Genomic DNA, 13,637 nt, shown 5'->3' with positions numbered 1-13,637 from the left:
GAATGAAGCAACTTCCCAGTGTTGCTGCCCTATGATCCCATCCATAGCACTTCCTCACCGAGTTGCGGATGTTCGTTTGACTTCTGATAAGCAAGGTCAGTGAGTTAGCAAGATTGGAAATCATGGGCAGAAGCAAACCAACCAAATTAAAACTTCTGGGTAGACAATATTTGGCGTCTTTGAGGCTTCGTTGGGGGAAAGCAGTACTTTAACATTGCGGCCTGATGTAGCACGTGAAAGGGCAACATACAGTTGACCATGACTAAAAACAGGTATGCGCAGGTCCAATCCAACATACTTCACAGACTGGCCTTGTGCCTTATTGATAGTCATTGCAAAAGCAAGCCAGACAGGGAATTGGCAGCACTTTAGAATAAAATTGAGATCAGCGGTTTTTGAGGATGGAATGAGGGAAATGCGTGGGATGAAAGCTGTCTGTCCATTGTGATCACCACCCAATATTTTAACGTCAAGCACTCGCTCTGACATGCGCAAGAGCACCATGCATGTGCCATTGCACAGCCCAAGCCTTGGATCAAGATTTAGAAGTAGGATAAGCGGACAACCAATCTTCAATGATAGTTCACCTGAGGGCAAACCAGATGCACAGAGCGTGCGCAAGAATTCGATAGGGTAATCGTTGGCATTATTCCTGTCAGAACCTTGCTCATGAATGACTTTGTCAGCACTAAAGTATGTGTGCTCATCTCCCGTCATTCGAGCTAGGATCTCCCTGTTGATCTCATCAACATCACTGTTGTGTGGTGCAAGTATTGTCCGATTTTGGAAAAATTCTGCGGGAGGAGGGCCCTGTGAGTCATTCGAGATTCCACCATAAATTGTGTCGATGAGTGTGCTAAGGTCCTGTGTAACCATGCTTTCCAGAAACTTGACCATACCATCTGGATACAAATTTCGTGCATTGCCAATTTCGAGAATCCATTTTGCAAAGGCCTGATTGTCTCGATCAATTTGAAGGCGCATGTTTTGTTTAAGCTGGAGAATTTGTACGTGTTTCCAGAGAGGAGAACATTGAATTGTTGCTGCGATAATGTCCTCCCGAGATCCTAAACAGCATTGAGTGTTAAAGCAGTAAGCAATTTGGTCAAGACAACATGTACCATATACAAACCTTTTGGAATCACCGGAAGAGTCTGTAGAAAATTGCCACCAAACACAACTGTAATTCCACCAAATGGAGTGTTGTACTTGTTTCGAATGTCATGACAGGACCTGTCTACAGCCTCTGCCGCATTTCGATGCTGCATTGCAGCCTCATCCCATATGATAAGTTTGGTCATCTAAATAAGACCTGCTAACATCCCATCCTTTGGAATATTGCAGAAGGAGTCTTCGTGAAGACTGTCCACTGGGATTTTAAACATCGAATGGGCTGTCCATCCACCACTCAGGAGCAGTGCAGCAATACCAGATGAGGCAACACATAAGACAATGGAGCCCGCTGCTCGCACATGATGACATAAAACTTTGTAAACAAAGGTCTTTCCAGTCCCACCAGGGCCATTAAGGAAGAAAACTTCGCCCTGTTCATGCTCGATAGACTCCACGATGCATGAAAATGCATCTCTCTGCTCAGCATTCAGAAGAGGAAGTTGTGTATGTTCCTGTTCCTGTTCCGCGTGTCTGTCATATGCGAGCTGATCAGCAATCAAGCAATTTTCAGCTCGAGCAGCCCAGTTCTGATGAGGTTTAGGCATATTGAAATTTTCCAGTGAGGTCCCTGACTGTCTCAGAATGTCATTGAGACAATACAGGCCATAGTCGTAGACATCTTCATCACTTGGATGGTCATGGTGCAGGATAGAGGTGAGCCGATGTTGCAGGTCATCACAGATGTGTTGCTGAAATTGATTCCAAAGAGCTGTTGGGTTTGCAGGGGAGCAAAACAAAAGGAGAGTTGCAAAAAGTCGCCGTAGCTGTGTTCCAGTCTGCATTATTGATGCCTCTTCTAGGCATTGCCTCCACTCTCCATCGCCCTCCAGCAGGCCACGTGTGAGACATGCATCATGAAATGTTGGATATGTGGTGCCATTGAAGGTTCGGAGGTCTTTGAAGGATGTTGGACCCTTGATGACTGTCAGAAGAGTGCGCAAATAGAAGTGTTCGCCTGCTGTTGGACTAACGTAGTACATGTGTCCCAAGGCAAATCCTTTCTCCCGTAGTTTCCATGACTTCGTTGTGGCCTTCCATGTGAAGTGTTGTGGAAATTCTTGGTATGTGTATCTCCGTGGTTCAATTTGAAGATTTGGATCAGCATTTGCATTGAAAAATGCCGTCAGAGTTGTGCATTCACCAGCTGCTCTTTCAAGCACTGTCTCTGGGTTTTCATTAGGATCGAACATCACTAAGTGTTGTCCAGGCAAATGGACCTGCAAGCGTGTGATCGAAGGAGACTGCTCGTGAATATGAAACTGGAAGATCCTCCATACTGATTCTGGAGCAGAAAGATATCTGCCATCAACAAATTGATGGATCTCGTCATGGGAGTCAACTGCCATTGAAGCACAGTCCTGTCCTTTGCACATGTATTTATTAACATACTTGACCGAGCTAAAGGAGACTGCACATTCAACATTTATGTGACAGTCAAATGTTGCTGACATAAATGGGTTGAAAGGCACAATCCAGCGGTTGTCAAGGTCACATTGACCAACCTTGAAGGTGCATTGGTCATTGGGTCGAAAGTATTGTGGATAGCCTTCTTGATCAATCATAGTCTGTGCTTGGAATGGCTTAGGATAATTCTTCATGCACCGACCATTGTCCATGCACAGAGCATTGGGATTGAGAGCACCACACGGTCCATGTACCATGCAGGCTTTGACAGTCTCAAAGAGTAGTGGATGTACTTCAGGGTCTGGCCATCTTGCCCAGATCGCAGTGTCGATGTCAGCTGGCGTCAAAAGCTTGTGTGGCTGATCGAGGAAAATCAGCATGTGCATATGGGGAAGACCACACTTTTGAAACTCGATGGTGTATATCCAAGCGACTGTCCACCCAAACACTCCTTTCTTGTAGACATAATCCAGAATTGCTCATTTTTTTATGTGAAAAACTTGTGCCACTAAATCAGGACGGTCCACAGCTCTTTGACCTGGCAGGAGCTCACGCTCGATTTCAAAAGTAGCAAGCTAGCACCAGGCCATCTTGATAGCACTGATACATATACCGTGGACCACCAGTGTATGACGACGAAAGTACAACACGCTGACCAAGGTCATGGAGATTCAAATCATGGTCACTGGAAGCAGCATCCTCTAGACCACTGTAAAGTGATGCTCTAAGTTGTGGCTGATGCATACGAAGGTACATAAGCCGATTCTGTTCAGCACTTGCGAACATGTCAACAGTCCACTGCTGAAAAAGAGTACTGCCTCGGAGTATCGTAGAAAATTCATTTTGATGTGGAAAGAGCCAGAATGCTGTGTAACGAATCTGGGAAAGACGGCTAGGTGTCTCTTTGCCAGGTTGATGCATCTGTAGGTCATAATGCCAACCATCTTCACCATATGGAAACAACAGCACATAATGCAAACATGCATATGACTGTTACGACTTGGATGGTATCTGTTGGCGACGCTCAAACAGAGCGTGTGTCGTCAACGGTCGAGGATGTCCTTGGGCTGGCCCAAGGTTAGGGGTCTTACTTGGCGAGGCTTCGGCAAGTGAGATTTGATGCCTATGTCCAAATCGGGTAGCTTACGTCAAGCGGATGCTAGACGATGAGCTGTATCTGCCAAGGCTTACGACACCCGAAGGTTAATCGTAAGATCGTCGTTAATTAGAAGGACGGAAGTCCGACTAGTTAACAGGGGCTTTGCTCGTCGACGGAGTTGATGAGTAAAGATCGAGACTATAGGCTTATCCGCGAAGAGCAGATAAGAAGATAGAATATAGACTGCTGGCTAGGCAGAAGGGATCACTCTGATGAGAGTAGGAGGTCAAGAACCAAGTAGATTCAAGTTAGGGAATATAGTACATGGTAGCGAGTTTATATAGAGGACAGGAGACATATTAGTGGGTGATAACTCGTACTACCAAGAGAGGCAATCGGTAAAGGGCATAACCGTAAAAGGAAAGCACGTTCGTGTTGAGACACGGGTGAGGCAGAATGTGCTGGCTAAGAAAGTGAGTCAAAGGTCGAGATAAGAAGTGAAACGCGCAGGGGCACGATCGTGCAGCTGCGGAGCTATCTATAAATCGCATGTGCAACTGCGCACTGAGTCAGAGATCAAGAAAGGGAAAAGGGCAAAGGGAATGCGTCGTGCATTATATCATAGGTTACCGTCCAGACGGTAAGGGCAAGGAGACTGTCCACAGGATCAGTCAGGTGGAGGAACGGAGCATGGGTATGCTTCATCAGCGAAAGGATCCAGCCAGATGTACTGGCTTTGCTGAAGCGACAGGTAGAGGGCAAAAGGGAATGCGAGGATGACAAGGATGACCAGGGTAAGGTCGGGGTAAGGGTATGATGCAAGGGCTGATACGAGGAGGATTAGGAGAAAAATGGTAGGGGCCCAAGCGTCTAGATGTTCTTGTAACAAGATGTACTGGCTCTGCTGAAGCGACAGGTAGAGGGCGAAAGGGAATGCGAGGATGATAAGGATAACGAGGGTGAGATTGGGGTAAGGGTATGATGCGAGGGCTGATACGAGAAGGATGAGGAGAAAAATGGTAGGGGCCCAAGCGTCTAGATGTTCTTGTAACATTACCCCGGTTTCTAGGACTGAAATCAACGAGTTCAGTTATCCATGTTGTCATACCAGGAGGGGTCACAATCGAGGTCACGGAGTGCATCCATGGCCTCTAACGTGTTCTCTTCTCTATCTTGTTCAAGTCGCGCGGCATCGTGATCATATGCTGCTTCTAACTGACGCATGTCAGTGTAGAACATTTTGGAGGATATTCCTCGACGAAGGATCTTCTTGCCGTGAAGGCGAGGGCAGAAGGGGGTGAGATGTCCGGGGGCAAACCATCCACAAATGCGGCAAAAATATTGCTCGCATTGTTTCTGTTTGTGGCCGTACTGGTGGCAGACCCTGCACTTAAAGTTGCACTGGTAGGGTTGTGGGGTCGTCCTAGTGTGCGTATCGTTAAGTATCTGTTGCCTGGTGGAGTCCTGGCCTGGTACGTGTCGAGTGATGGGTAATCCGAGTGCAAGGATGCGCTTGGTGTTCAATTGGCGGCTTCGTCGAGGGGTGCACATAGGTGGAGGGACAGGAATAGGGGTGTCGTCCCTCACAATAGGTGATCCGATAGATAATATCGGTATGTCGTCGGTAGAGGTGAATCCTGGAGGGGGAGTTGTAAGACGAGCTTCCAAGCTCGGTTTGTCTTCTTCGTTTGTCTTTCTCCAAGGTGGTGTGCAAGTTTCCTTACTTGACTTTTCTTCTTCGTGCTTCTTCTTCCCTTTGTATGGAGCAGGTAACAGGTTGTTGGCTACGACCTCGTCATTGATGATGGCAGCTCGGAGTTCCTTGAGCTTGTCGCTAGTCATCATCCTATACTGCTCTTCTTCGTGTTCTGTGAACAGTCTGTCGATTTCTTCTGATGTGAGGTTGGTGGGAATGAGGTTGGATCTTTCGGAAGGGGGAGTTGGAGCACTGCACTCAGCAGTACGCTCGACAACGGATGCCTGTATAGGTGGTTGGTTGTATGCGACTTCTTCTTCGATCTTGGCGACTGTGTCGCCAAAGTTTCTAGATGCTAGAAGGTTCAAGAGGGACCTCTTGGCCTTCATGACTGAGTATCGGGTGATCAGGTGAGGGGGACGGATACCAGGTGGTCCGGCTGTGAAAGCGATAGTGTCAACTGCCCGAAAGGCATTGACAATCTCCAGGAGAACCGTGTCTTTGGTACGGTCAATAAAGCTGTCGAGTCGAAGCGCATACTGCGCGTCGAGAATAACGGCCTCCCAGAATGCCTTCTGAGAGTCCAGGGTCTGCGTGAAAGAAATAGTGGACTCGTGGATGAGTTCGACGATAGAGGCTGTGGATCCGAGGGAGAGGGAGGAGGCATTGGACGAAGTGGTAGACATGGGGATGGTGGTAGCTGGTTAACAACTGAGGAGCTTTGTTGTCAGCTTGAGTCTCTTCTTATAGTCCTTGAGCATCTCCGCTGCGGACTTTAGTTCCTTCTCTGGGATCCACGTTCGTTCGGAGGGTGGATAGCCAACCCAGGAGACCAGGTATCGGCATTTTGTTCCGATACCCCTGTGTTGGAGGATCGCTTCTATTTCGTAATGTTCTTCCCCGTTGATCAGGTCTGGTGGCGGTTCAGTATAGTTTTGGCCATGCACGTCTGTCTCCTGATAGGAAGCATTCTGATGCATGGAACGTGGGATGAACACGCCAGGTGGCAGGGAGTTTGAGGGTGAACGTGATAGGGGAGAGGACCTGTTTAACGGTAAAGGGTCCATATCGTTTTGGTGTGAGTTTCTTTGAAGGGAAGTGGGTGATCAAATGTGCAGCAGATAGCCACACCTTGTCCCCAACCTTCCAAGGTTGGTACTTTTCGCCCGAATGTGCGTTCTGCCATGCGTTGCTGCGCAAGGCTGTGGCATGCAAGGGCTTCTTCACGGATCTTCGCGAGTTTCTTGACTTGATCCTCTGCTGCTGGCAGAGCTGAGTCAGGGAAGGCGTAGGGTATGCCTTTGGGTTCGTAACCCATCATGAGGTAGAACAGGGATGCGTTCCGAGCGGAGTATCATCTGGAATTGTGGACGAATTCGGCCATGGGGAGGTGTTTGGCCCAATCATTAGGAGTCGTCCTACAATAGATCCGAAGGTATGTTTCCAGCTCTTAGTTCATTCGTTCTGTCTCCCCATCCGTCTGGGGATGATAGGCAGTGGAGAGGGCTACCTGGTAGTCCAGGAGCCATCCGAGTTCTTTTGCTAGCTTCGAGGCGAATTGTGGGCCTCGATCGGAGATGATCTTGTCGTATAGTCCGAATCGCATAAACACCTTTTTGTAAAATAATTCAGTAACACCTTCTGCAGTGATGGTTTTCTTGCAAGGCGAGAAAATTACCCCCTTCGTAAGCCCATGGTCGACCACGACCATAATAGAGTCATAGCCATTGCTCTCCAGAAGATCAGTGATAAGATCGACTGATACTTGGGAGAACGGTCGAGTACAGGTGGAGGGAATGGGCATAAGGGGAGGTGTGGTGGGATGAGTGTCGGATTTCATCTGCTGGCACATAGTGCAGCCATCAATGTATTGTCGGATGAAGGTGCCCATGCCGGGCCACCAATAGCTTTTCTTGATGTTCCATTCGGTGTTGGAACGCCCGGGGTGCCTGGCAGTCGGGTGATCATGGTGGAGCTCCAGAATGCGCTTCCGGAGGTCAGGGGGGACATAGGCTCGGTCCTTAAAATAAAGGATGCCTTCATCCATGCGCCAGTCTGATAAGGCAGACTTCATGGGGGGAGCGCAGAGGCCGTTTAAGGCGTCAGCTGCTGTCTGTATAGTGAGATCAGCAGGGTTATCATTCGCTGCTTTGAACTTTGACGCTAGGGCAGGGTCAATAAGTTTAACAAAGAGCGAATCTGGGAGGAGGATAACATCCTCGTTATCATGATCCGAATTGTCATGATCTGGTCGTCGGGAGAGGGCATCGGGTGCAGCAAGCTTGCTGCCCGGGACATGATGGAATTGAAGGTCATACTCACAGAGGGTGAGCTGCCAGCAGGCTTGCCGGCGTGTCAGCGTCTGAGAGGAACAGAAGTATAGGAGATTCTTGTGGTCGGTGAAGATGATCACCGGATGGGGATTGCCTTCAAGGAAGTGTCTCCATGCCTTCAGGGCACGGATAACTGCAAGAAGCTCTCGGTCGTAGATCTGATAATTCCGTTCTGCAGCATTGAGAGACTGCGAGAGATATCCACATGGGTGGTAAGACCCATTGTCGTCAGTTTGCAGGAGGACTGCTCCTGTCGCAAATAGCGATGCATCTGTGGCCAATGCAAATTGGCGAGAGGGATCGGGGTTCCGGAGTACAGGTTCGGTGGTGAAACACTGCTTTAGCTTCTGGAACGAAGCTTCGCAGTCGGCGGACCAAGAAAACACGGTGTCTTTCTTTGTGAGGTCGAGGAGGGGGCGAGCGAGGTCGGAATAATGGGAGATGAAATGACGGTAGAAATTGCAAAGGATCTGACTTCTTTTACCGTCGATGGAGTCTGCCATTCGCTGATCCCCTTGAGTTTTGCTGGGTCCATGGCAACCTGTCTGGGTCGGATGATCATCCCAAGGTACTCCACCTCTTGGGAGTCAAAGGTGCACTTTTCGGGTTTGAGGAAGAGCTTCTCCTGACGGAGCTTCTCTAAAACCCTACGGGTGCGCATCTGGTGTTCTGCAAGGTCAGAAGAGAATATTAGGATGTTGTCCATATAGATGATGAGCCATCCTTCATCTATCTCCTTGCTGAATGTCTGGTTCATGTAGGCCTGGAATGTCACTGGCGAGTTGCAGAGCCCAAAGAACATTACTTTTGGCTCAAAGAGCCCAAAAGATGTCGAGAAGGCTGCCTTCCATCTGTCGTTGGGGTGGATTAAAATGTTGTTGTATCCTGAACGGACATCCACTTTGGTGAAGTATTTCGCGTCTTTGAGTTTGGCGATAAGAGGCGGAATGAGGGGAAGTGGGTATGCATTCTTGATAGTCCTGTAAGGCTGATAGTGAGTCTGACGAGGATTGTCGTACTTAAATGAGAGTAGAAGAGATCGTGCTTTTTAAATGATAGAGTTTCGATGAGACAGATTGTGCTTAGAACGAGAGGACTTTGCTGACGGACTGAGTGCGTGAATCTAGCGGGAGGGCAAAAGACTGACTCTTGTCAATGTACATGGCGTATTTTAAGTTGTAAGGTAAAAGGGGTCCTTGACGTTACGGAAAACGAGAGTTATGTGAAATGGAGAATGGTGGCACTGAGCCTGCCAGGGTAGAGTAGCGGGAATGAGTGAGAGTACGACAGTTTTTGAATGGAGGTGGTATTAGGTAGCTCGCCATGCACAGGAATGACAAGAATCGTTGGGTATCTGACTGCTTTTGGGCGAAGGAATGAAACTAAAAGGGAGTGACGAGAAATAGTTTGGTGATAATTCCAGGGTATAGTATGAATGAGGGTAAAAAAGAGTGAGCTGGTCGTTGAGAGTAACGAGAGAGTAAGGGTTAAGGAAAAAGGAATGTGTCCGCATAACTCGGATGCGAAGCATGCGCTTCTTCGCATCCATGAGTCACATGGATGGTTCTGGACTTGCGTCCTTGAACCTTGATTTGAAGATGCGGTCGGGGTGTAGAGGATGTGCGATCCTTACAGTCCATTCATTAATGTACCGGTAGTCTTGACAGGGGCGAAGGGAGCCGTCCTTCTTTCCTACAAAGAAGAAGCCTGAGGCTTGAGGCGACTTCGATGGTTGGATAAAATCTTTCTGGATATGTTCATCCAGAAACACTTTAACCGCTTCTGTTTCTTTTGGAGAGAGCGGGTAAGCACGGGAAGATTTTGGGATAAAACCTTCCTTTGTTTCGATCCGGTGGTCTACACCTGGTCTCGATGGCGGGAGCTTGTTAAGCCCATCCTTCGCAAATATATCTGCGAAGTCGTGAAGGTATTCGGGGACAAGCTCTTCGAATGGTTTCTTCTTCGTTTCCTGAGCTTTGTCCTTGGCGAATTCCTGCGCCTTGTTACTGGTCTTTGTGTACTCCTCCTTCGCCGTAGCAAGGATCCAAATATTGCGAAGGGGAGTCTTTCTTGTCTTTGTGGTCTCTGTCTTGGAGGTCCCATCCCTTGTTAGGGGAGTGTCGAAGGTGAGGTTCTCAATCAGTCTGACCGAAGAACCATCGGCCGAGTATTCTATAAGAATCTTGTCGTCAGTCAAAGGGTAAGTCGCAACTTCCTTGACTTCGGGTAGGGGGTCGATCTTCCCTACCCAGACGTCTTCCATGACGTTGGTTTCTTGAGGCATTTCGAAATGCTTTTCTTCGGTGGGTACCTCCTTGGCAGGTTTTGCCTTCTTCGTTTTCTTTTTCTTCTTCTTGCGTCGAATTTCTTCGAGTATGTGCTCCGTACCCAAGGGAAGTGATTTGAGAGGTTTGAAAGGGGCTTCTTCTTCATCCTCAACAATTGGTCGAAGACCTTCGAATTGATAAGGGGTTACCCCGTTCTTCCTTCAAATTTTGTTGAGTCGTTCCTCAATGTATCTGGATCTGGGTGTGGGGAGCATTGTGATTTCGTTGCGTCCCCAATCAATATCCGGTTTCATGGCGGATAGCCAGGGTTTCCCTAGCAGAATTTTGTCTCGTTCGGAAAGTCTGGTGACGTTAAACTTTCCCCACATGGTTCGTCCGTCGAGTCGGGCGAAGAGCATGCAGTATCAGGTGACCTTCCCAGCAGTGGATTGGCTTCCATCTACCGTAGTGATGCGGAAGGGTTTCTTCAGGAGGTGGGTTCTAATATTGTGCTTCTTTACGAAGGTATCACAAATAAATGTTCCCCCAGCCCCTGAGTCGATGATGGCTGTTGTTGCAACGGTTTTCGTACTTGTGGAAGAGAAAAGTGTCACCAGGACATGGAATTCATTTTCTTTTCCTACAGTATGAGTACACAGAATATCTAAGGAGGGGACGCACATTGCTCTTGCTGTCCTCTGCTTTAAAAATCCTTTTCTTCTTGGAGCCGGTTGGTCTCCATGTCGTCTCCGGAGCTTTCGTCATCACACTGGTCTCTACCAGTCATTACCGGAGTCTTTCCTTTGGTATCTTTCTTCTCTCCACGTCGTATCTTCAGGTGGAATCTGGGATCGTTGGCTCTGCGGCCATGCTCTTTGCATGAGAAGCAAAGGCCCTTCTTGTAGCATTCGTCTTTCTCTGCCTAAGAGAGGGTGCGATCTACGTCCATAGTGTTAGGGTTTCTGGACGATGAGACATTGGGCTTGGGGTAGTGCTTGGAACCGCGAGGGGCGTATTGGGAGTGTTGGTTTCGGGAGTTGGCAGAGACGGCCTTGCTCCTGCGGTAGTTAGCATCGAGCTGAACTGCAGAAGTGTACCACTTTTCGATAGTGTCAGGAAGTGTCTCCTTCCTGTAGATTGCTTCGTGAAGGCTTGGGTTCAGGCCTTTCTCAAAGAAGTGTGAGAGTGTCACGCCTTCCTTGATATTGGCGATGGTAGCCAACATTTTGAACTTCGAGATGTAGTCTGTAACGTTGTTTCCCATTCTGAGTTTGGCGATTTCGGTGAGGGCATTCACCTGCTTATCAATGGGTTGAAATGCAAGGTTGAATCCTTTCTCAAATTCGGCGAAGGTTCTGAATTTCGGAAGGTTGGTGCTGAAAGCTTCGCGATAGAAGTTATCAGCCCATGCTTTAGCACTGTTCTTTGTCATTAATGACAGGGCGACTGAGACCATGGTCTGCTCGCTGTTATAGATGGTATAATTGATGAGAAAATACGCCTTTAAGCTGTAGAGCCATCGTTGTGCGTCGTCGGTATCACCATCGAAGTCCGATGGTGCTCCTGCTTTGAGTTCAGGGGCATGGACGACGACAGCAGTGGAGGAGGATGATGGGTTAGACATTCTTGTCTTCGGATTGGTGCTAGTGTTTCGGGGAGGTACTTCGTCTGGAAAGTCCTCTTCAGAAGTCGGAGTGTTTCCTAGATCTTCTTCGTCGTTCAGTCCCTCGTCTGAGTGGTACTGCTCTGTCAGTGAGGTGGGAGAGCTAAACTGTCCGTCTACCTCTTCTTCATCAGGATCTTCCTGATTCGGGTCACGCTCCCAAGAGAACTTGCGTGTCCAGGGAGTGGTCGTCTTGTATCTGTTTCTGTCCTTGATAGGTGTCGAGGGCTAGAAGGTAACTTGAATCTTTTGTTACGACTTGGATGGTATCTGTTGGCGACGCTCAAACAGAGTGTGTGTTGTCAACGGTCGAGGACGTCCTTGGGCTGGCCCAAGGTTAGGGGTCTTACTTGGTGAGGCTTCGGCAAGTGAGATTTGACGCCTATGTCCAAATCGGGTAGCTTACGTCAAGCGGATGCTAGACGATGAGCTGTATCTGCCAAGGCTTACGACACCCGAAGGTTAATCGTAAGATCGTCATTAATTAGAAGGACAGAAGTCCGACTAGTTAACAGGGGCTTTGCTCATCGACGAAGTCGATGAGTAAAGATCGAGACTATAGGCTTATCCGCGAAGAGCAGATAAGAAGATAGAATATAGACTGCTGGCTAGGCAGAAAGGATCACTCTGGTGAGAGTAGGAGGTCAAGAACCAAGTAGATTCAAGTTAAGGAATATAGTACATGGTAGCGAGTTTATATAGAGGACAGGAGGCATATTAGTGGGTGATAACTTGTACTACCAAGTGAAGTAAATGATAAAGGGCATAACCATAAAAGGAAGGCATGTTCGGGGTGAGACACAGGTGAACCAGAACGTGCTTGATAAGAAGGTGAGTCAACGGTCAAAATAAGAAGTGAAACACGCAGGGGCACGATCGTGCAACTGCGGATCTAAGTATAAGTAACATGTGCGACTGCGCACTGAGTCAGAGATCGAAAAAGGGAAAAGGGCAAAGGGGATGTGTTGTGAATCATATCATAGGTTACTGTCCGGACAGTAAGGGCAAAGGGACTGTCCACAGGATCAGTCAGGTGGTGAAACAGAGCATGGGTATGCTTCGTCAGCGAAAGGATCCAGCCAGATGTACTGGCTCTGCTGAAGCGACAGGTAGAGGGCAAAAGGGAATGCGAGGATGACAAGGATAACGAGGGTGAGGTCAGGGTAAGGGTATGATGCGAGGGCTGATACGAGAAGGATGAGGAGAAAAATGGTAGGGGCCCAAGCGTCTAGATGTTCTTGTAACAATGACCGGTGCCCATCATTGATTCTCTGCAGTGGACCCTCACATCAGGTGAAGGATGATGTCGCGTGACTCTGTGGTTGCAGTTCCATCTCCAGGAATGACTGCAGCAATTTTGCTAACAGTGGGTAAATTATACCGTCGGTGATCACGGTTCGGATCTGCAAGTAGGCGAATAGTGATAGGTGAATCATCAGACTGAGCGGAGAGAATCTCATGTGCATGTCGAAATATTGCAGCATATCGGTGATTTTGAAGCAAGAGCGTCTGGAGCTGTTCCATGGTACGTCAACAAAGATTTTCATTGCGCTGCATGCATTCATCAAGAGCCATACATGGATCATAGATATACAACTGTGCATACACTGGATGACAGCCTTCTGATGGTATGATGTGTCCAATATGGTGGCACAATTGCCCATGAATGCGAAACACAGTAAGGTCCCCTTCCTGCATTGATTGCATGATCTACGTTAACTCCCAAGGAGGTGAATGCAAGGGCAGTGTTGTACTGGCGAATATTCGACTGAAACTCAATAGCTTCAGGTGTATGGGTTTCGAAGAGCTGCTGGAGGTAAGATGGTGGGTGTCGCAGCCGAGGCACTCGAACCTGATCCTGGTCACAGCAAATTCCAAATAGTGGTCTTAATTTCGATGATGAAGAGAGGTGTTCATCCATCCAGTGTAGCGCATGGCAATAAGGGCAGACTACTGTCATTTGACCCAGGTCATGGCGAGAGCGTGGGTCTACATATGGACA

The sequence above is a fragment of the Suillus bovinus genome, assembly GCF_016758785.1.
Source record: "Suillus bovinus strain UH-Sbo-P2 chromosome Unknown EDB93scaffold_67, whole genome shotgun sequence".
NCBI classification, from domain to species: domain Eukaryota; kingdom Fungi; phylum Basidiomycota; class Agaricomycetes; order Boletales; family Suillaceae; genus Suillus; species Suillus bovinus.
Note: the sequence above shows the minus strand (reverse complement) of the source record.